The sequence below is a fragment of the Magnolia sinica genome, chromosome 17 (genome assembly GCF_029962835.1).
Source record: "Magnolia sinica isolate HGM2019 chromosome 17, MsV1, whole genome shotgun sequence".
In the NCBI taxonomy this organism is placed as follows: Eukaryota; Viridiplantae; Streptophyta; class Magnoliopsida; order Magnoliales; family Magnoliaceae; genus Magnolia; species Magnolia sinica.
The window spans coordinates 13,316,410-13,338,786 of NC_080589.1; the positions used below are offsets into that span (position 1 = coordinate 13,316,410).

The 22,377-nt window shown below is 40.8% G+C and overlaps 1 protein-coding gene across 1 annotated transcript in view; it reads right to left on the reverse strand.

Moving 5' to 3' along the window:
• The window catches only part of LOC131231304 (CSC1-like protein RXW8), an 80,929-nt gene extending 68,890 nt beyond the window's left edge, over positions 1-12,039 (reverse strand). The window contains exon 1 of the mRNA XM_058227451.1: positions 11,859-12,039. The gene's annotated coding sequence lies outside the window, so the exon portion shown is untranslated. The remainder of the gene's footprint in view (positions 1-11,858) is intronic.
• Between the last annotated feature and the right edge of the window lie 10,338 nt (positions 12,040-22,377).

The window sequence follows — 22,377 nt, forward strand, 5'->3', positions numbered from 1 at the left end:
AACCTATTACTTGGCGATAAAGTAAACCAAAATAAAAACTAATCAAAGAAATCTAAAGCGTCCATGATGTTCTAAATAACATTAATAAGCAAAACCTAAAATATGAAATTAATCTGACTAGTGGGCCACGATCATGAGATCCCATGATGGGCTTTTCTTGATTAACGGGCCCACTCTTATGAATCAAAACTTCGTCTTCTAGGTAGGAGGCCCTCCGTGGACGTCATCATCGATCCAGATCGCCGGTGGGGCCCTCTTTTCAGCGTACGTGCATAGGGGAGCGGCGTGAGTGCGCGTGTGCTCGTGATGTCCCATCACCGAATATCAAGAATGCACAGAATTCAAGTTATCAGGTTGCATATTTTCCCTGTTTAGGAGATGAATTACTCTAATATACTGTATCCATGGGATTCAATAACAGTTACATAAAAGGCGTTACATAACAGTAATGGCGGGCACTATTACACAATACAGGGCCATAATGAACGTTTAAAAAAAGCCCATAATGGTTGTATGTTAAGGGTCAAATATTGCATATTAGACCCCAGTTATTACCTGTATTTGCGAATATAGTACTGTTTAATGGCCTATTTTAAACGTGTTTGTGTTGCAAGGTGACTTTACGAGCTTGGACTAAAACAGGATGCTTAAAGCACAGATTTGATGCTCAGAATTTATCAAGGCAAGGAACGGACTCCAGGGGACCAAGATCGACGGATTTACACGCCAGAGATCCGAGAAAATCGAGAAACTGAAGCTCAAGTGGCTCGAAATTGGTCCAAAATGCAAGATCAGAAGGTTCTCACCATCCGTTTGGCTCAAAAATTCATACATGGCCTGGGGACCATAAATTAACCGTATACATAAAAAATCAGCCATTGGATCTTGGTGGAAGTATCCCAACGGACAGATCAGCCCAAAAAATAGTGAATTGGGGCCCACCTGATGTATGCATATGCTTCAATTTTGGTCTCAACACTTAAAATGAGGTAGCAAAGCAGATGGACGGATCGGATTTCTCACGAACATCACGATGGACCCCACATGTACATTGCATGTACATAGGGTACACGTGCACGAGAAGTGCACTGGACAAAGAGTCCGGTCAAACATATGGCTGACCGACTAATTTCTAAAATATTTGAAAATCAATAGCATCCATACGGACGACGACCGGTTTTGAGTAGTGGGGCCCACCCATCATCCATTAGCATAAACTAGGCCATCCATTCACTCAGGGGGGTGGCCAAAACTCTCGCCAAGCTTTCCTTTTGGTCTCATGCGTATGATCACACGGTTTTCACCATCAAACGCAGGATGAACGGCGAGTTGAGTTGGTACAGTGGGCCATGTCATAACCTACCAAAATCACCCCTTCTCGACTGATTTTTCACCAAGAATCCAATTAACGGGGTGGATTTCTCTAAATATATCATTATGGGGCCCACCGAGCATTCCAGCGCAAGAACTTCCCCTTTACGCACGATCGGACGCACCTGACTTCCGTAGGCTGTTCTGCGATCAAGATTGTGATCAGATGGATGATCCAAACTATTCATAACTTTCAAAGGGGGGTCTTTACCCCAACCATGCAACCAAAACAGGTTTCTTGGCCATGTACCGTCCCGAAATTCAATCCAAACGCAACTGTCTTTGCGTTGCTGCATAACTGGTTGCGTAAAAGCCACGCACACCGACTTTTCTCCCTAGCACCGACCTCTCCAGCCTATAAAAGAGAGAGAGGGAAGGACATGGGAGAGGATCATCTTGGGCTGGACGTGAAGCAAAGAAGAGGGAGAGAGAGTAGAGTTGTTTCTCTTTTGCTTTTTCTTTTGTTTATTTTATTTGGTTTAAGGGACTTAACCTGATCATGTTGCGAGGCTAAACCTCTTAGCTAGGGCTAAGAGGTGAAGCTTATAGTGTGATTGGGTTGTTAGCTTTGCTTTGATTCATGGTTATTGAACTCTGATGGATTTTAGTTTGATTATTAAGAAATACTTTTAGTTTTTAATGGTTTATTGTGACTCAAATTACAATAGATCTGCAATAGCTTTAAGTATGTTCTTTTCTTTATGAGATTGTGAACTTAGGAGGTCCTGTTGTTCACCATTGTCTCCTGGGCATGGTTGGGTGACAGAACCCCTTCCTAACTTTCATAATTCTCTTATGATTGGCTGTGAGATTGGTAAATTGTTGTTGTTTACCATAGTCTCCTGGGCATGGTTAGGTGATGGAATCATTTCCAAATCTTCGCCATTCTGATCTATTGATGATTAGACCCATGAAAAGTTCAGAAACCTGACAAATCTCTACTTACCAACTGGATAAGATAGGACTCCGATTCCAGTTGTGTCCTTGAATTATGCAAGGTATCTTCCCAATTGCTACAAGTGGATCCTCTGAATCCCTAGTTTCCTACCTCTGAATTCTTTGAGTTTTAAATTAATATTTCACTATTATTCCCTCAATTACATTCGACTTAGATTTCATCTTAGTCTAGTTCTAGTTCTACTTAGTTTCAGATTACGTACAGGTTTCAGTCCCTTGGGATTCGACCTCGGTCTCACCGAGTTTATTACTACATCACAACCCTATACTTGGGGAGTGAACACTGTAACAGGCCTTTACGCTTGTAATGGGCCATTTTTGAATAAATAGTAACAGATTTTTTTCCTCTAAAGTTCTTTAGGGAAATGGTATAAATGATTAGATATATGCGTTAGTGAGATGAATCCCATGAAATACATGAACTTCGATTTGTTCAGTGTACTCAAATCAGGCTGACGCTCTTCATCCAATTTTTTTTAATTTCTCTTCAAATATCTGGAGTGTAATGGTGTATAATGAATAGGTGGAATGAGTCTCATGGATTGCATGAAGTTTAGGACGTTTTCGTGCTGTGTTCAAGTGTACCCAACAGGCCAACACTATTTATCTGAATTCTTATTTTTATTTTTATTTTCCCAAATTTCTTGAGGGGGATGGTATATAATGATTGGGGATACGCATAAGAGGGATAAATTCCACTCATTTAGAATAAAAAAACTGGAGTTAAGAGTCAGTCGAGTAAATAGAACACAGGTAGTCATTACAGCCACTGTTACCATTTTTGAATGCCTTGATTAGAGCATTTCATATTGCATGTTCGACTTTAATATATATATATATATATATATATATATATATAGAAATGCATGTTCGACTTTAATATATATATATATATATATATATATATAACCATATTGGATCATGTCATTGAAGGTCAAGGTGACCCAACGAGTAGAATTTCACATGGTCAATGGGCTTCAAAGGAGGAACTGTGGAAATACTCTTCCATAGTCCATGGGTTAGACATTTGGTGTTATGGGGTTCCTCATTTAACAACAATATTGTCCGGGGGATAATGTCACATAACTGCATTTAAAGGACATTTATAGCATCCTCCTACCAAAAGTCCATATAAGCGCAACCCATGGTTCAGTGAGATGCAACCTATTTTTTGAGGGGCCACATCATGCGAGGGGGATTCTCCCAAAAGCTTTCTAGATTGGAAGAGCAACCCTATCCACACTTTGGCAATCTAATAGTTCTAATTACAATCTTCTGACATGGAAGATACTTGGGACATTTAAAATCTATAGTAGGGCCCACCATAACAATGTCCTAGACCACCAAACAATTGGCCCCACTTGTACGAACTGGGAGCATCAAGGACAGTTCCTGTACAACCTATCATTGGTGTAATATATCCTCTCCTAAGAAGTGGGGCTTTAGAATCCCAAATTCCTGACTCTTACTACACTCAACAAGGTAGTCAACAATCACCCAAATCCAACCCAAGATACCTTACCTGATTTCAATGGATCTATATCCTAAAATCGGACCCTTCTAAATATCAATTCGGCTTTGGGTCCATCATTTTAGACTTGTTTAAAAGCAGTCCAGATAGCAGTTTTTTTTCAAGAGAGACAACAAATTTTATTGAAAAACCTACCAAAAAGCAGGTAAAGAATACAATGCAAAACCAGCAACCAAAAATGGAAGAGAAAAGCAACTTTAGCTGCTTTGACATAGAGGACCCAACTCTTTACAAAACCTTTTAACTACACCTATTACTCTTTCCACCAAGGTCCTGCCATTCCTAAAGCAACGCTCATTCCTCTACTTCCAAATAGCCCAGAAGATGGCCATGATGAGGAGAACCCAAACTATTTTCCCACCTTGTGAGTAAAACGGCAATGGATGAACAAATGATCGATTGACTCCATGTCCACCATACATAGCAAAAAAATGTTTGGGAGAAAATGGGATTTTTGCTGAAAATTATCGATGGTCAACACTCTTTTACAACTTAGCAACCAAATGAAAACCGTCACATGAGGGGGCACCATAAAAACAGAGGTGGAACGGATGCAAAGGATCGGGGACCCTATCTAACTCTACCAGAACCTTCAAAAAGGAGTGAACATAGAATTTCCCGAAATGGTGGCCTTACCATATCAAGGAATCCTCATCTTGAGGTGAGGGAACAACAACTAGCTTGAGATGATCTAATAAACTGATGTACTCCAACGCCTCATCGTCTGAAAGATTCCTATGACATGGAGGACACCACACTATCATGCCTCCACAAGAACAAAAAACATTAAGAAACTACAATGTTGCGATCTGGAGTGAGAGCGACTATTCTTGGGAACTCATCCTCAAGTAACCTATCACCACACCAAACACATGACCAGAATTGGATCCGATTCCCACCCCCAATGATGAAGACAATATTTTTGTGAACCAGATGCTTTATCAACGCTATAGCTCTCCAAATACTAGCACTAGGTAAAGGGATGATCTTTTCACAAACCAACCACCTTCTTGAGTTCCATACTTACTAACAATGATCTCTCTCCAAAGTCTGCCCGCTTCGGTTCCGAACTTTCAAATCCACTTCTCAAAGAGAGCAAGGTTCATGAGCCCCAAAGAGACCATAGCCAAAGACCGAAGCTCCTAATTAGAAACATGCACCCCTAGCATATCACTCTTGGCAATGTGATGCAGGACAACTAACCACTTGCTCTAAAAGCTTGAACTAATAGAGCATGGCGAATCAATCCCTTTATCTCATAGCCCAAGCCCCACATCCCATGGGTTAGGTCATCGGCCGATACCCCCCCTCCCCAAATCACATGGGTTCTGCTTCACACAAGCCATCCGCCTCACACGGATTGCCCACCCCGAGTGTGCCCCTACATCCCACAGGCCACTCCACTCGAGCCCAGTGTGAAAATGCCCTTACATTAATCACCCTCGGTAAGAAGTCTCTAACACAAGACTTCTCGCTCTAATACCACTTCGATGCAGGACAACTAACCACTTGCTCTAAAAGCTCGAACTGATAGAGCGTGGTGAATCAATCCCTTTATCTCATAGCCCAAGCCCCACAACCCATGGGTTAGGTCCTCGGCCGAACCCCCCTCATAGGCCCTAGATCACATGGGTTCTGCCTCGCACAGGTGGAGCCCACCTCACATGGGCCACTGACGCAGACATCACACCACCACTCCGTACATATCAGAGACGTAGGCGTCAACAGGCTACATCAGCACTTTCACTTTGGCTAGGCGTCTAATGGTGATCACCGGTGGTCATTGGCGAGCACTAGAACAGCATGGATGGCATGGATCATATTTGGAGATCATCTCACCGTTAATCATGGTCTACATAATTGTCCATCCATTGGATCGTCTTGTGTCCCATCATAGGACCATCCGATGGTTGGATTATGTTAGACCATTTTGTCAATTAGTTCTTTTATGTTACTTGGTGATGTGGACATTTTAGTTTGTGATTGGACTTTTGGGAGGGTAGATTAGACTTTTTACTTTTTAGGACATAATGGGTATTTTTGTTTTTGTTACCTAAAGGGTAAATTTGTCATTTCAACCAAATTTTGCTATAAAATAAAGCAAGAGGGGACATCAAGCCCTGATGATGAATTTGGAGATATTTCTGAGGAGGCCTCGTAGAGTTCCTTTCTTCCTTTCATCTTCCTTCATTGTTGTGAAGGCTAGATATTTGGATAGAAGCCTAAAGGGTGTGAAGCCACACTATCCTTCGTCTCTAAGATCCTTCCTCTTTCACTTCATTCTTGATGTTTTGTAGGTGGTAGATTCCTTTGAACCTTCAAATCAAAAAAGGTAAGATTTTATCTTTCATTGTCCTCTTTTAAAATTTATTTTTGTACCTGATCCTAAGGGTCACCTCATTCCTTTCCATTATTATCGAACCCAACTCATGCGTGGATTCCAAAATTTCACCTATTAAGCCCGAATTATTCCTATGCTAATTGGAAGATCTTTATCTTCCTTGGGCCCTATTTTCCAAGCGTTTTGTTTGATCAAAGGGCTGATGACTGTAATTTGGCCTCATATCATACCTGTCATCTCTTGGGCCTCATGTTATTTGCATGTGCACCACATTTAGCTTGGTGATTTTCTTTTATATAACTTTGATTTTATATTAGATCTCAGTCACATAGTTAAATCTGCATTATTCTACATCAAATCTTGGTATCAAAGCAGGAGGTCTCATTTTCGAGACTCCTCACCGGGAATGATTAATGCAGGGGCATTTTCACACCGGGCTCAAGTGAGGTTGCCTGTGGGATGTAAGGGCACACTCAGGGTGGGCGGCCCGTGTGAGACGGGTGGCTCATGTGAGGCGGTCCCCACCCATGTGCGGCGGGTGGCTAGTGTGAGGCGGTACCCATGTGATTTGGGGCCCACGAGGGAGGTTCGGCCGAGGTCCTAACCCATGAGATGTGGGGCCTAGGCTATAAGATAAAGGGATTGATTCGCCCATGCTCTAACAGTTAGAGCTTTTAGTGCAAGTGGTTAATTGTCCTGCATCAGCCACTCACCCCAAGTGTGCCCCTGCATCCCACGAGCCACCCTACTGGAACGTGATGTGAAAATGCCCCCGCATTACAACGTTAATCTTAAGCCTCAACACGGCTTCGAAACAAATGAGAATTTTTCTAAAATTATCAACTGCAACTACATCTACATCACAGAACAATATAGTGTCATCACCCTTATGGAGCATTTTGCTACAAGCCCCGCCAAAATCTACAAAGAGATAAGGAGAGAGCAGGTCCCCCTACCTGAGACCTCTAGAAACCTTGAAGAATCCTTTAGGAGAACCATTAACTAATATAGAAAACGAGGCAAAGTGAACGCAAGATCTCATCCAACCCCTCCACTTTTAACGGCAACTCAGTTTATCCAACATGTAATCCAAAAAATCACAATCGACGTGATTGTATGCCTTTTCCAAGTCCAACTTGCAAACTAAACCTCTTCTCCTCTCTCTGTGTCTAGAATCAATCCATTCATGAGCAATAAGCACACAATCGAGAATTTGTCTACCCATAACGAATGGCCTTTGCTTGTCGGCAATAAAATTAGACAATAACCCCCCAGAACCGCAATGCCAGAATGTTCGCTATAACCTTGTACGAGCTACTTTTAGGTTAATAGGCCGAAAATCTTTAAATTGCTCCGCTCCTTCAATCTTAGGAAGAAGTGCAATAAAAGAAGGAAGAAGTGCAATAAAAGAAGCTCCCATGTCTGCGGAAAGTTTACTACGCTCGTAGAACTCGAAGACAAAATCTATTACGTCCTTCTAGAGGATGGGCAAAAAAATCTGGAAAAAGGCTATAGGATAGCCATCGAGACCCGTACCTTTGTCGCCACACATGGAATCAATGGCTACTTTAACCTCCTCCGTGGAATACAGTGATTCAAGTGAGGAAAGCTTCCTCTTCCAAAAGCTTGTCAAAAGACAAATAATTGAGCCACTGCCTATTCCATACTTCCCGAGAAAGTAACTTACTATAGAAGCCGGCAATTAAATTGCACATCCTTCCTCTGTCGGAAGGCATCTCTCCATCTATAACTAAGCTGCTAATTCGGTTGCATCTAGCTCGAGCACTTACTAATACTATGTTTTGAAAGTAGCTGGTGTTTTTATCTCCTTGAGCCAAACCGCTCTTGAATGTTGCCGACAATTGATTTCCTCCTCTTTGGAGAGATTAGCATAACTTCGAAGAAGGGCATCCCTCTTTTCCTTATCCTCTTTTGAAAGAGTACCAGCTCCCTCTACAAGATCTAGTTCGTGAATTTCCTTGGCCATGTTATCAAACTCAACTTCTCTCGCCCCCAAAACCTCCTTCTTCCAAACTTTTTTTTTTTTTCTTTTAGAAGTTTTGAGTTTTTTACATATCCTGTTGCCTACATATCCTTCAACCTCCAAAGGATTCCACCATTCGGCTAAAAGATTCTTGAAGCTCTCAATTTTTGCCCATGCGAGTTCAAATCTAAAACGTTGAAGGCCTCAATCATCATCTGACACTTTGAGGATAATAGGGCAATGATCTGAAGTGGGTGTCGGTAGCCCCCATTGGATAATTAGAGGATATTTATCGAGCCAATCAGCAAATAAAAGAAATCTGTCCAGACAAGATAAAATGGCATTTTGTTGTCCATTAGTCCAAGTGAATTTGGCCCCTCGGAGTGGTAAATCCACCATATCATGCTTAGCCACCTAATCCGCAAACTTCCGCATACTATTGTTGTGTATCCTCCATTAGACTTTTCACAAAGAAATTGCAAGATGTTAAAGTCACCTCCGACACACCACGGCGAATCCCACTTCAATCTGATGTGATCTAATTTGTCCCAAAATTGATCCCTAATGCTGCTAAAAGATGGTCCGTAAAGCACAATAAAGACCCACCAGTTTTTTTAAAAAAAAGAAAAGAAAAAGAAAAGCCTCTTTTCATTTAGTACTGGAAAAAAACAACGGAACCAATCTCTACAAAGGTTTCGGGTTGCCCAGAACAAAAAGAACCTGGGGCAACCTATCATGTAGGACGGAAAAACTACACCGAACCAGGAAACCAAGAAGACCTAGTGATGTCTGAGCGAGCCTAGACCCACTCTGTCTAAAAAGATAAGACCTCTAATATGAGGTGGAAGAGCCACCAAGGACCAGGAGAAAAAGGAGGACTGAGACCCGCTACCCTACCTAGCCATGGCGTCAGCAGGTGTGTTTCCCTCCCTAAGGACATGAGAGAAGATCACTTCAGCAGACGCCGCCAAATCACGAATTCTGGCGAGCCAGGAGAACCATTTCCAGCCAAGGGAAGCAGAGCCGGAAAGGAGATTAACGACTAGTTGAGAGTCCGATTCAATTATAATCCTGCGGAACCCTTTCAATAGGCCCAGCCTCAGACCATCATGGATGGCTCTGAGCTCCGCGTGAATGTTGGAAGCCGCCCCGTAGCCTTCTGCAAAAGCAAAGATGAAATCACCTGAGCTATCCCTGCAAAGGCCCCCACCCCCAGCTGGACCCGGGTTACCAATTGCTGATCCATCAACATTTATTTTAAACCACCCGACTTGGTGACAAGACCAAGTTACAACTAAAAGGGAGTTACGAGAGCGAGGAGCTGAGGAATGATGGGGAAGGCCGCCCGAAGTGGGGGTGATCCCCTGATAGGCAGATGGAGGCATTGACGAGGCAGTCTTCTCCCTGAGGTGCTTAATCCACCAGTTGACGCGTGTGCGAGGATGAGGCTTTGAGTCGGAGAAAACTATAGCATTCCGCGTTTTCCACACTTCCCAGACAAGGACACAGGGAGCCAGTTTTTGGGCTGCACCTTTTTGCCCGTCAGACGGGGCATGCTGAATGTTGATGCCGAAAATTGAAGCAATGAGGTTCCAGCCCGAAATTGCCAGACAATAAAGACACACCAGTTCCCTAATGAGATTTCTTGCAACAAAATAGATAAAGAGAAAGACCCCACATAAGCATCCATCTTCCTCCATAGATTGGTATTCCGTGCCACAAAGATGTGCCCCACAGACCCAACGGCATCAACAGTGTCCCAACCTTTGTTTCCGTACCCCAAATAGAGTCGAGTGTACCTCTATCGATGGACTGCAACTTCGTCTCCTGAAGAGAGGTACCCGATCAAAATGCAAACACTAGCACCACACATTTTCTCAACCAAAAAAAAAAAGGTGTTTCTGTTGAATATACAGTAGCATAGCAGGGGTGTCAAGTGACAATGGTCGTGTTTGGGTCAGGTACCAATGCACCCATATTGGGACCCAATTAAGTGGGTCAGTTTCAGGTTCAAGTACCATATCAGAAGTATTATACCCAAATTTGAATGGGTTTGGGTCGAGTATAGGTCCAGTACTAAACCCAAGGTACCTTACGTAAATCTAAATCGTTTTGGTCAAATCCAGGTCTAGGTACCATATTGTAGGTGTTGTGTCCGAATATGAATGGGTGGGTATTGCTTGAGAGAGGGGGGAGGATGGAAGGGAGGGAACCTGAATGTGTTGGTGTAATGGTTGTGTGTGGACACACATGTGAGAGAGAGAGAGAGAGAGAGAGAGAGAGAGTATTATTAATCATGTGTGTATTAATATTAATATTACATATAAACCAGGTACCCAATTAAGTGTCAGACCCGTTAAGATTGGGTCGGGTATCCTAGGTACCTATAGATCCTGATGCCTGTTGATGACCCTATTGAGTGTAGTAAGAGTCGGGCATATGGGGATCCTAATCGCCAAAATTCACATGAGATGATAGATTACACCAAGCATTGGTAACAAAGGAACTGTACCCTGTTGCGCCCAGTTTGCACAAGAGGGGCAATTGTCTGGCAGTCTAGGACATTGTTCTAGTGGGCCCTATTGTAGATGACGAATGTCCCAAGAATCTCCCACATCAAAAGATCGTAATCCATTTCTCAGTGGCCAAGAATTCCCAAATTTCCAGAGTTTGGATAGGGTAGTTCTTCCAATCTAGAAGACTTTTGGGGAATTCCCCCTCCCACGGTGTGCCCCTCAAATAATGGTGTGGATCTCACTGAACCATGGGCTGCACTTATACAGACTTTTGGTATAATACTGCAAATGTCCCTTAAATGCAATCATATGGGATTAAATTCAACAAAGAAAAATCGAAGCCATATATTTTGAGACACAATACTCGTGAAGAACTCTACGGGGTCGTTTGGATGCCTATAAATGGTTTTAAGTTGTAAATGGTTTACCAGTAAATGATAAATCATTTATAGCCTGTCCTGTTTGGCACTAATCTGTAAATGATTTACAGGCAAATGGTTCTCTGTGTTTGGATAGCCTGTAAATTTTTTACGTCCTGTAAATGGAGAGCCAATCTTTCCAGTTATAGCCATTAGGCTGTAAATGGAGAGCCTGTAAATGAATTTCAAACCTTTTGCCTGTAAATAAGATAGGGGTAAATGCTGTAAAAATGATTTACAGGAAGAAAAGGCCATCCAAACGCAGAGTGTAAATCATTTACAACTCGACCCATTTACAGGAATCCAAGCGACCCCTTACATATACATTCACCAAAAAGATCGAACTATTTCATGAGGAGGCACGGGATTTTTCTTGCACGTTCGATATTAATTTCACGAAGGTCTTCGTTTGATGAAATTCCAAACAGAATTTTCTAGGGTAATGAATACGACCGTGACGATTTCAGCATTTTGCTGAAACACTTCCCGCAACATAAGCAAATAATCAGAGAATAGAATGCCAAAGGAATAAAAATCCAACATGACGATTGCAAGCCAATTACACATTCATTACAAAAATATAACCATCCAATCAATACCCCAACACACTGATTAAACAAGTAATCACAAAACCCCATCTTGCAAAAACCCCCGATCTTGAAAATAGCAGATCTGAGAGCTTGATTTGGATTTCCAAGTTAGGTTTTGAGAGAGAGAGAGAGAGAGAGAGAGTGAGTACCTCCGACAGAGATGGATTCGTGAGAGAAAGAGAAAGATGGAACGTCTTCTTCTTCTTCTCTTCCGTTTCTTCTACCGTGAGATGAGATTTCAGATATGGGTTTCAAGAAGGAAATGGATTCGAGATGGGTTTGGAGAGATGAATTTGAGAGAGAGAGAGAGAGAGAGAGAGAGAGACGAGTATGGGTTACACAGAGCGGTGATTGTTTAAAACGAACTCTTGCGTGACTTGCGGAGGCATGCATGGCACGTGCCAACCGCTTTCGTGAAGGAAACAACGTTTGCGTGCAAGCGATCCGCACCGTCCATCAGTTCCAACACCCCTCGTTGGCTTATAATTCAATTTTCGTGCTAATAGAAGACTTAGGTGGGCCACACCCGTAGGTAATCATGCCTATAAACTATAAATTCACGTGTGGTGGCCCACCTCATTTTTGCAAAACGTGATTTTGGGGGAGCGAAGCAAGTTGGATGAACGGAATGGATTCCGTCCCTTCGCAAAACTAATATGTTCGACGTTACATCCCAACTCTTTATTACGGTGTGGGGCCTACCTTGATGATGAACGGGTAGGATCTCATAAAAGCTCCACGTGGCGGCGGCGGTAATCACGCAAAGGCGGTTCTTTTCAAAAGAGAGAATTCGAGAGAGATCTAAGATGCTGCTTACGTGGCACTCCTCTGTTTTGGCGTACTTTTTTTTTTATTAGTTTTCCGATTTTTTAGATTTAAATTGACGAACAAGCTTACACTTTTTCAGGCGCCACGCTAACTTTACGTGGCTACGACCAATTGGCGGGAAGGGATTCGGTTCCGTCAGCCGTGATCGTGGGACCCACCTTGATATATGTATTTTATATCCACTCCGTCCTTCGTTTTTTCAGGTCATTTTATGAATTTTTGATATAAATTAGATGTACATAAATCTCAGGTGGACCACACCACATAAAAAAGTGGTGATTGACCGTTAAAACTTTTTGTGGGCCACAAAAGTTAACATAAATCTTATATTTGTTTTTTACCTTCATCCATGTATGTTTGAACTCATCAACGGGTTAGATGGAAAATAAATATTACGGTGGTGGGATATAAGAAGTTTTTAATATTGAGCGTTCAATCACCACTATTTCATGTGGTGTGGCCTGCATGAGATTTAGAACTGATTCATTTCTTCTGCGATCGTAAAAATGATATGGTAAAATGGATGGACGGTATGGATGACAAAACATAGATCAAGATGGAGCCCACTTTTACTGCCCGACCGAACTTGGTGTTACCCCGACCAAACAGAGTCGGCTGCTAAACTTTGGCGAGATTATTTGCTGACGTGGATAGATGACATAATTTGGATGAGATCTACTCCGTTTATCAGGTGTACCACCTTATGTGATGCCATGATCCCGTTATTCACACTGCTCAAACACACACAAGTGGGCCTCTCCAAAGGAAACGGTGTAAAATCTGCCCAAATATTCTAAATTCAAATGGTGTGGTCCACCTGAGGTTCAAAATAGCGTATGTCTATAGAAACTATGATCACTATGATGAGAAAAGTCGTTTGAATGGATCAGATGGAATATAGTAGACCCCGTAGTCCATACAGAACTAATGGCCAGCGTTCGATCCCAAATCTTCTTTATGGTGTGGCCCACCTGGAACCTGATTCATATAAATTTCCTTTCCCTAGTGTGTACATGAGGCAGATCACATGATGGACGGCGTGCATCTGATGTACCATCTCCCACAAAGTGCTGGGTGCTGGGTAACTTTTAGGAAAGGCTCACGCATGGTCGGGCTTGCGGTTTAAATCATAAAGAGGAGGGTGCCGTGTCTGCAAACACGCCACGGTAAATCTTTGATACTCTGACAGAACATGAAGCATCATACGCAGGCACTTAAAATTAATTGGAAATTGTATATGTGGCACATAATTTAATAACAATAAACCATCAAAATCACGAGTCTCAGTTTAGATGTATTATTAACCAAAATTTACACTTATAGATTTGTGGACATATAATGGACGGTTAAGAACAAAGAATGTCCATAAAGGTGTCCATGAATCGAAGATTCGATTTTTTTACTACTGCAATTTTGGTACTGTTAATTAAGTACAGTGATTTTCACAATTTAGTCTGTCTGATCCAGCCATTGTTACACTTTTGTATAGCTTGAGTATCAAGTGTCGTGCACTGCCTTTGTATCATATAATATTCCGTTCGCATGGTTACCTATCAACCTTTTTTCATTCAACTTTAAACAAAAAAAAAAAAAAAACTTAAATTACCAAACTAGATTACTATTCGTACCGACGAACCCAAAAAAATAAAAATATTTCTATTTTTTATTTGCTTTATTCTAACAAATAAAATTATTTTCGTTAAAAAATCAACCTCCATGTTTTAAAGACGTGTTTGATTTTTCAATTCCCTGAAAAATGCCCCACTCTTCCCCATAATTGATTTGATGGCCTACTTTTTTACTGTAAAAAGGTAAATATTGTAAAATATTTGTGGGTCCCACCATAATGCATATCATATATCCATACCATTCATCCATTGTGTCAAATAAATTTATGATATAAGCTAAAAAATGAGGCATATCCAACGCTTAAGTAGACCATGCCATAGAAAAATGTGAAACAAATACTTACCTTTAAAAACTTCTTGGGGCCATTATTTCTTTTGGCATGGATTAGTTGAGTGTTCAATCTACTTCATTTTTTCTCTCATATCTTGAAACTGATATGTCATATACGTCCAAAATTTTAAACTACTTTTGAATCGATTTTCATGACTGAAATTCCCACGAATATTCAAACAGGTGAAACGATAATAACCATCCATTTCCAGGGTATTTATCATTTCCAGTGAAATGGTAAAAATTAAACAGGCCTTAAAAATCTACTTTGGTGATAACTCATACACGGTGCTAATTTTTTCGCTCCGTATGCTACTAATCCGATAATCAACTGGTTGCAATGGGATACACAGAAACTTTAGCACCAGCATCTTAAATGGGATTTCTTCCTAATGATCTAAACCATTAATATGATTTCCAAACTCTCGGATTGGATTCTACTAGAACTCTCGGACAAAAATGTTTCAAAAATTTGATTATTAGAAGATTATGTAGACCATCTAACATCCAAACGCTAAGATCAAATGATCAAAATGTTAGAATATTCTAATATAAAAGTTTTGTTATTAATATATCAGTCATCCAAGGTTTGGATCATCAGTCAAGCCCATTAGATAAACAGGTTTGGATCATCTAAATATACGGGTGATCTATTTTATGAATATAATATTCATCAATACATCCCAATGCATTTTAACGGCTACGGAAAAATAATCCTCTGTACGGTTCAAAAAAAAAACTTCTGTCACTGCCATGACATCCGGACCCTAATTAGGCACTAACGGCTTCGGTAGCTATCTCGCTATTGAAGTAACGTCATCAAATTTTGTGGCCCACCGTGATGTATGTGTTGTATCCACACCGTCGGTTCGGAGAGATCATTTTAAAGCATGAGCCAAAAAATGAGGTAGATCAAAAGCTCTAGTGGATCCCGCCATAGAAATCAACAGTGGGGATTCAACGCCTACGATTAAAAATCTCTTAGGACAACAAAAGTTTTCCATCAAGCCGATATTTGTGTTTTCCCTTCCTCCATGTCTGTCTGGACTTATGAATGGGTTAGATCTCAAATAAAGATCATGGTGGGCCTTAGGAAGGTTTCAATCGTAGGTGTTACTATCCCCACTGTTTTTGGTGGTGGGGTCCGCTGGAGCTTTAGATCTGCCTCATTCTTTAGCTCATACCCTAAAATGATCTCTGAAAATGGATGGACGGTATGGATATAACACATACAGCATGATGGCCCCACAAAACTTGGTGACGTCAAGTTCAGAACCCACATAGCTGCTGAAGCCATCAGTAGCTAATCCCTGTCCAAAATACCCACGCTGCCATATTTTATTCGTAAACTACACTCCATCCATCGGGGTAGAATTTGAACCGTTGCATTCAAAATATAAACCGGAGAAAATACTCAGATGGGCGACACCAATAAAAAGAATATAAAATTGCTCCTTAGTTTACTTAGCGTGGCCCACATGAGTTTTAGGTCAGGCTTATTTTTGTATCTTTGATTCATCCTGTTTAGTTTCACCTGATTAACGGTTTTGATAAGAGATAAGCACCATGATGGACATACATATAAACCTATGTTTGTCCCACATGGAAATACCACTAAGTGTGGCCCACATGAGTTTTGGGTCAGGCTTATTTTTTTAATCCTCACTCCATCTGTTTAGTTACACTTGATGAACGGTTTTGATAGGAGATAAACAGCATGATGGCCCCACATTCCATTCCCATTGTCCTTGGGGTGTGTACCACCTTAGCTGTGGATCTAGTTCATTTTTCTCCCCTGGGTTTAAGATTCAGGACTCGAGCTGATGGACGGTTGATTTTACTTATGTAATATGGTGGGCCCATTGAGGTTAGGATTTTTTTTCTCTTTGTAAAACTGGTGTGGCTGAGGATGCGGTCGTGATGAAATACACGTGTGGACCTAATAACATGTGCCTCCTACGGGCATCGCCCATGGGTCCCACTAGTGAAAGAAGGTAAGAAGCCCCTCCAATATTGCATGCTAAGGTGGCACGCTCTCGATCACACTTCCAAATTTCTCCATTACCGTGAATCCTTTTATTATTTTCTTCTCTCCGGTCCATTTCTGGCTTAGCTGCTTTTGCCGTAAGCCGTTTAAAGAAGCCATGCCACGTAAGCTTTCAACAGCCGACAGTGATATGTCTAAGTTAACATCCTCTCCGTCCATCATCTTTGATAGATCATTTTAATAGCTAAACAGAAAATCACTAATACTGAAGTGGGCCATCACACAAGATGAGGTTGCCCTTTATTAAAACATTCTTGGGTCCGCAGAAGTTTTAGATGAGGCTGATATTTCTTGTTTCCCTCCGTCCTTAGTGGGGTCAACGTATCAACGATTTGGATGGAATGCAAGCATTTACATGTGACCCAGGAAGGTTTTAATGGTGGGTGTTCAAATCTACGTTGTTCCATGTATTATGGCCCATGTGATTTATGAATATGTCTAATATTTTGTCTCATAATCTAATGTCATCAGAAAAAAATGATGGACGGATTAGATTTTACGTATGTAATACGGTAGGTCCCACAAAGCATGTGGACGTGTATGGTTTTACATGCATGTGGAAATAGCATACCTCAATACATCCACATCTCTCTCAACCGACACCAACCGCCCCATGGTTCTCCGTCTCACACGCATTAATTTCACCTACATGCGCATGTACCTAAAACGTGCTCACACATGGCTATCCAATCATCTGGTGGGGCCCACGTAATCGACGAGGTGGATGAGATATACAAAACAAGGTAGGCCTGGTCATAGAAAGTAATCTGCCATCTATTTAAAACCCTCCAAATTCATGTGTTGGATCACATGCGGCTGGGACTCTTGTGGATAGGTTGGGTGGGATGCGAATTGCTGGTGGGATGCTATGGCATAAACTTCCTGTGACCGAATGCTGGGTGGGGCCTACTGTGATGTTTGTGAGAAATCCACTCCATTCATCTGTTTTGAAAAATCATGTTAGGACATGGACTAAAAACTAAACAAAATTCAAAACTAAAGTAGGCCACATGACAGGAAAAGGTAAGGATTGAACGTCCATCATTGAAACATTTGTGGGACCACATTGGATTAGGCTACTATTTTGGGGCGTGTTTGGCCGGACTGATCTCATGGGATTAGGAGGGATGGGATCGGTTTTAAGGTAATGATGGTGGTGTCAGTGGCCAGTGGCCAGTCAGACGTCCCATGGGATCCTTATACCCTGGGACCAACAATGTCCGCTTGTTTGGATACTGAATTGCATCATGGGATGAGTAAAGTGAACCTGTTTGGATGCATGCGAGATTGGACTAAACCCATTCACACACTCCACCCTGTGCCCCACCATGATGTACGTGTTTCATCCAATTCGTTCATCCATTTTTAAAGATCATTTTAGGGCTTAATACAAAAAATGATAGGGATATAAGTCTTAGGTGGGCCACACCACAGGACAAAAATAATGAATGAATATTCACCATTAAAATTCTCCTAAGGCCCACTGTACTATTTATTTGACATCATAAAAACTCAAATGAAGGGAAAAATCAAATATCAGCTTGATCCAAAACTTTTATGGCCCCCAAAACATTTTTAGGCGTCAAAATTCATTTAACACTGTTTCCTGTAATGTGGTATACTTGAGATTTATATTTACTTCATTTTTTTCCCCATAACATAAAATGATCGAAAAAAATAGATGGACGGCATGGATGAAACACATCCACCACGCTGGGGCCCACAGAGCATCGACCATAGCCAATCTATTTTGTAAGTCATCACATGCGGAACCACCTTTCTCAGTCAGTGAATTATACAGATTTGACTGATCTAAAACGTGCTTAGCTACCCCTCTCAAACCAGCCCCCGAGCTGAGATGAAATAACATTTCATTTCTAAACAGGCGATGGAATGGGTCCTTCCGTAGCCGACCTAATACCACCTACTCCCACCCAGCGTGATTGTCCAAATAGGCACTTGTGTTTTTAACTCATCCCAATCCCAATCCCAATAGGAAAAAACCTATGAATGACACGGATGACGGTGGACTTCCGCGAGGTTTTAAGAGTAGGCATTTCCTTACCTACCTTTTTCCTATGGTACGGCCAACTTAAGTTGGAAGCAGATTACGTCCTGCCCCTGTGGGGTCCACTTTCGATTTTATCCATGCCGTTCATCCGTTTTTACTGATCATTTAAGTATAGTAGAGCCAAAATGGGACAGATCCAATGCCCAAGTGGACCACACCTCAGGAAGCAGCGATGATAATGATGCCCATCATTGAAACCTTCCTAGGCCCCATAGTGATGTTTATTTGTCATCCTACCTACTCTTAAGGTCACATGGACCTAGATGAATAGAAAATACAAACATAAGCTTGATCCAAAACTTCTAAGGCTCCCAAGAAGTTTTAAAAATTTTAATGGTAAGGGTCCAATCTCCACTATATGGTCCACTTGAGCCCTGGATCTACCTAATTTTTAAGCTTATACTCTAAAATAATCTTGTAAAATGTATCAACGGCATGGATAAAATCCATACATCACGGTGGGCCCCACAGAGCCCTTCCTGTACAGATTATTGTCCACGCAGGCGTAGGACGCAATCCACTTCCAAATGGATAGGACCATTTCATAAGATGATCTGAAAACCATATGGGATGGGTTTCTCATAAACATCACAGTGGGTCCCACCTAGCTATCTGTCGCACGAAGTTCCCTGTCTCGGGCAATCCACCTCCCCTTAGATGCCATAATCACGCCCGATGGGCCCTACAAGCAACACTCGTAGAATAGCTTACCCTGCAAGAACTTGTGAATGAACGGCTCTCATAAGATCTCATGCATTAACCTCGATATTGTTCTCATGTACCAACTTACACAAGTGATCAGAGACCATGTTGCAGTCATGCAAATACTCTTATCTTATGGCCTAATCTTATGAATGGACAATTAATAAAAAATAAATTCCAAAATAGACGCTTCTATTATTATGACCGGTACCTGCACACGGACAGCTAATAACAATAACCAATCATCCAAAAATGCCCATGTATTTGTGGCTAGGATCTTTAAATATTGAACAATTCTTTGGGTCGCCATAAATATCAATGTTCTAGATCCACAAACCATGGTCCCCACTTGTACAATTCGTATACAGAATCCTGGCGTATGTAATTCATTTAAACTACGGATTAAAATATAAATAGATTCCAAAAATATCAATGCTCTTGATCCACAAACCATGGCCCTACCTGTAAAATTCGTATACAGAATCTTCGCGCATGTAATTCATTTAAACCACTGATTAAAATATAAATAGATCTGATGATGCAAGACATAGAGCGGATTAGGCGTTACATGGGGGTAACATGGTAGTGGGTGCAACCCTGACCGTATGGGGTCCACCTTGATGAATGTTTTGTATATCCACGCTTTCCATCTATTTTTCCAATTCATTTTAGGACTTGATCTCAAAACTTAAGCATATTCAAATTTCAGGTGGACCACAAACACTGGAAATTGGTGATTGACCGTTAAAAACTTTTTATGTTATGGATCAAGCTGATCTTTGTATTTTCCCTTCATCAAGGTCTGTTAGACTTTATCATCAGGTTGGATGGCAAATAAACATTGCATTGGACCCTAGGTAGTTTTTAATGATGTGCATTCAATCACCACTGTTTCCTATTGTGTGGTCCACCTGAGATTTGGATTTTCTTAACTTTTGGCACAACTCTGTGAAATGATCTGAAAAAGAAAAAAGAGTAAAAGTTCTCTCACCTTTTTCACCGAGAGAGTCCATGCCACCTCCCTATGCAATAAGCAGTGCTGCCACCAAGAAAATAGCAAGATGTGTCATTTTTTAATGTCTTAATTAATTAAGTTTAATTTTTAAACATTTTAATTGATGGTAACCATTCTTTCAAATATTTATTTGATAACATGCACCATACTAACAAATGAGATTTTCAAAGTCACTAAGTTTTTAAATTTCTCCTGATTATATCAGAATTTTCATAAATAAATATCTTAATTTTTTTTAAAAATCACTTATTATTAAAAATAAAAATAAAAAATCAGGTGGTCTAGAAAACATATCTTACAGTTTAAATAAATTCATTTTTATCTAAATTTAAATTTTAAAATCACTTATTAACCTATAATAAAAACTTTCTTATTTTATTTTCAGTGATGGTGAGAAACATGTTAAACTCGTAAGATATCAAGAGAAAATATCCCAAGAAATTCTCATGAGGAGAACGATGTATGTCCCCTATGGAGGTTCATATAAATTCTATACTTTTATATATTGAATTAATTAAACTGTCTCAATGTTTGGCACACAGTTTAAATAGGTCGCATTTAAAAAATCAGATTGGTGGATCACTCAAATCACTAAGTATCGGACAAAAAATAAGTATCCAACAGAAATCCACAGAACTTGGGACGGTTAGAATTTATTTATTTATTTATTTCAGTTGTTTAATAAGAGTGCACCCATCAATCCAAACACAACTTGAGTCTTGGTACTTGTTACTTTTACCATTTTAGATTGGAATCATGCCTAACACCTGTTTTATGCAGACACTCAGGGTATGTGGGGCCCACTATGTTGTACATGTAAATCCATTCAATCCATCTTGTGATCAAAACCAGTATTTCAACCTATATACAAATGATCAGTGGCCCATAGAATTCCCATGGGCCACAGCAATAAGAAAAATTTAGATTTTCTCATAAAACCATAGTTCTAAAACACGGTGAATCAGAATTGAAACTCGACGAGTCAACTCATGTCCCTGTGAAACTCGCTTGTGAGCTCCACCTAACCATAATTTATTAGAAAAATCTAACCAACTGGTCAGTGGATGCCAAGCCGACGGTTAAAAATTCATATTTAATGGGAGAACTGAGATTGTTATTTTCATCTGCGTAGATGGAAAACTCAGGCTGGTTGATTGATCATGTGGGCCACACGAGTTCTTCTGTCTTCATGAGCCGATTGGCCTGATTTTTGAGCCATGCTATGATTCAGTTTGGACACAGCTTATGAATGTAATCCACTCTGCCCATCAGGTCCGTGACCTATTTTTAGGCACTGACTCAAAATTCAGATGTCGTGTAATTAAATTGTATTTGTGACTTGGTGGATTACATTATTGGAAACAATTTATATGACACCCTAGTGAAGTGCATGGAATTGACCGTGAAGTGAAGGGAATTGACCGTGAAATGCATGGAAATGACCATTAAATTAAACGGAATTGTCGGGATTAACCGTGAAATGCATGGAAATGACCGTGAAGTGAAGCGAATTGAACGTGGGATGCATGGAAATGACCGTGAAGTGAAGGGTATTGACCATGAAATGCATGGAAATGACTGTGAATCTAAACGGAATTGGCAGGATTGACCGTGAAATGCATGAAAATGACCGTGAAGTAAAGCAAATTGACCGTGAAATGCATGAAAATGACTATGGAGTGAAAGGAATTGACCGTGAAATGCATGAAAATGATTGTGAATCAAAACGGAATCGTCGGGATTGACCGTGAAATGCATGAAAATGACCGTAAAGTGAAGCGAATTGACTGTGAAATGCATAAAAATGACCGTGAATCAAAACGGAATCGCCGGGATTGACCGTGAAATGCATGGAAATGACCGTGAAGTGTAGGGAAATGACCGTGAAATGCATGGAAATGACCGTAAAGTGAAGGGAATTGACCGTGAAATGCATAGAAATGACCGTGAATTCAAACGGAATCGTTGGGATTGATCGTTAAATGCATGGAAATGACCTTGATGTGTAGGGAAATGATCGTGAAATGCATGGAGATGACCGTGACA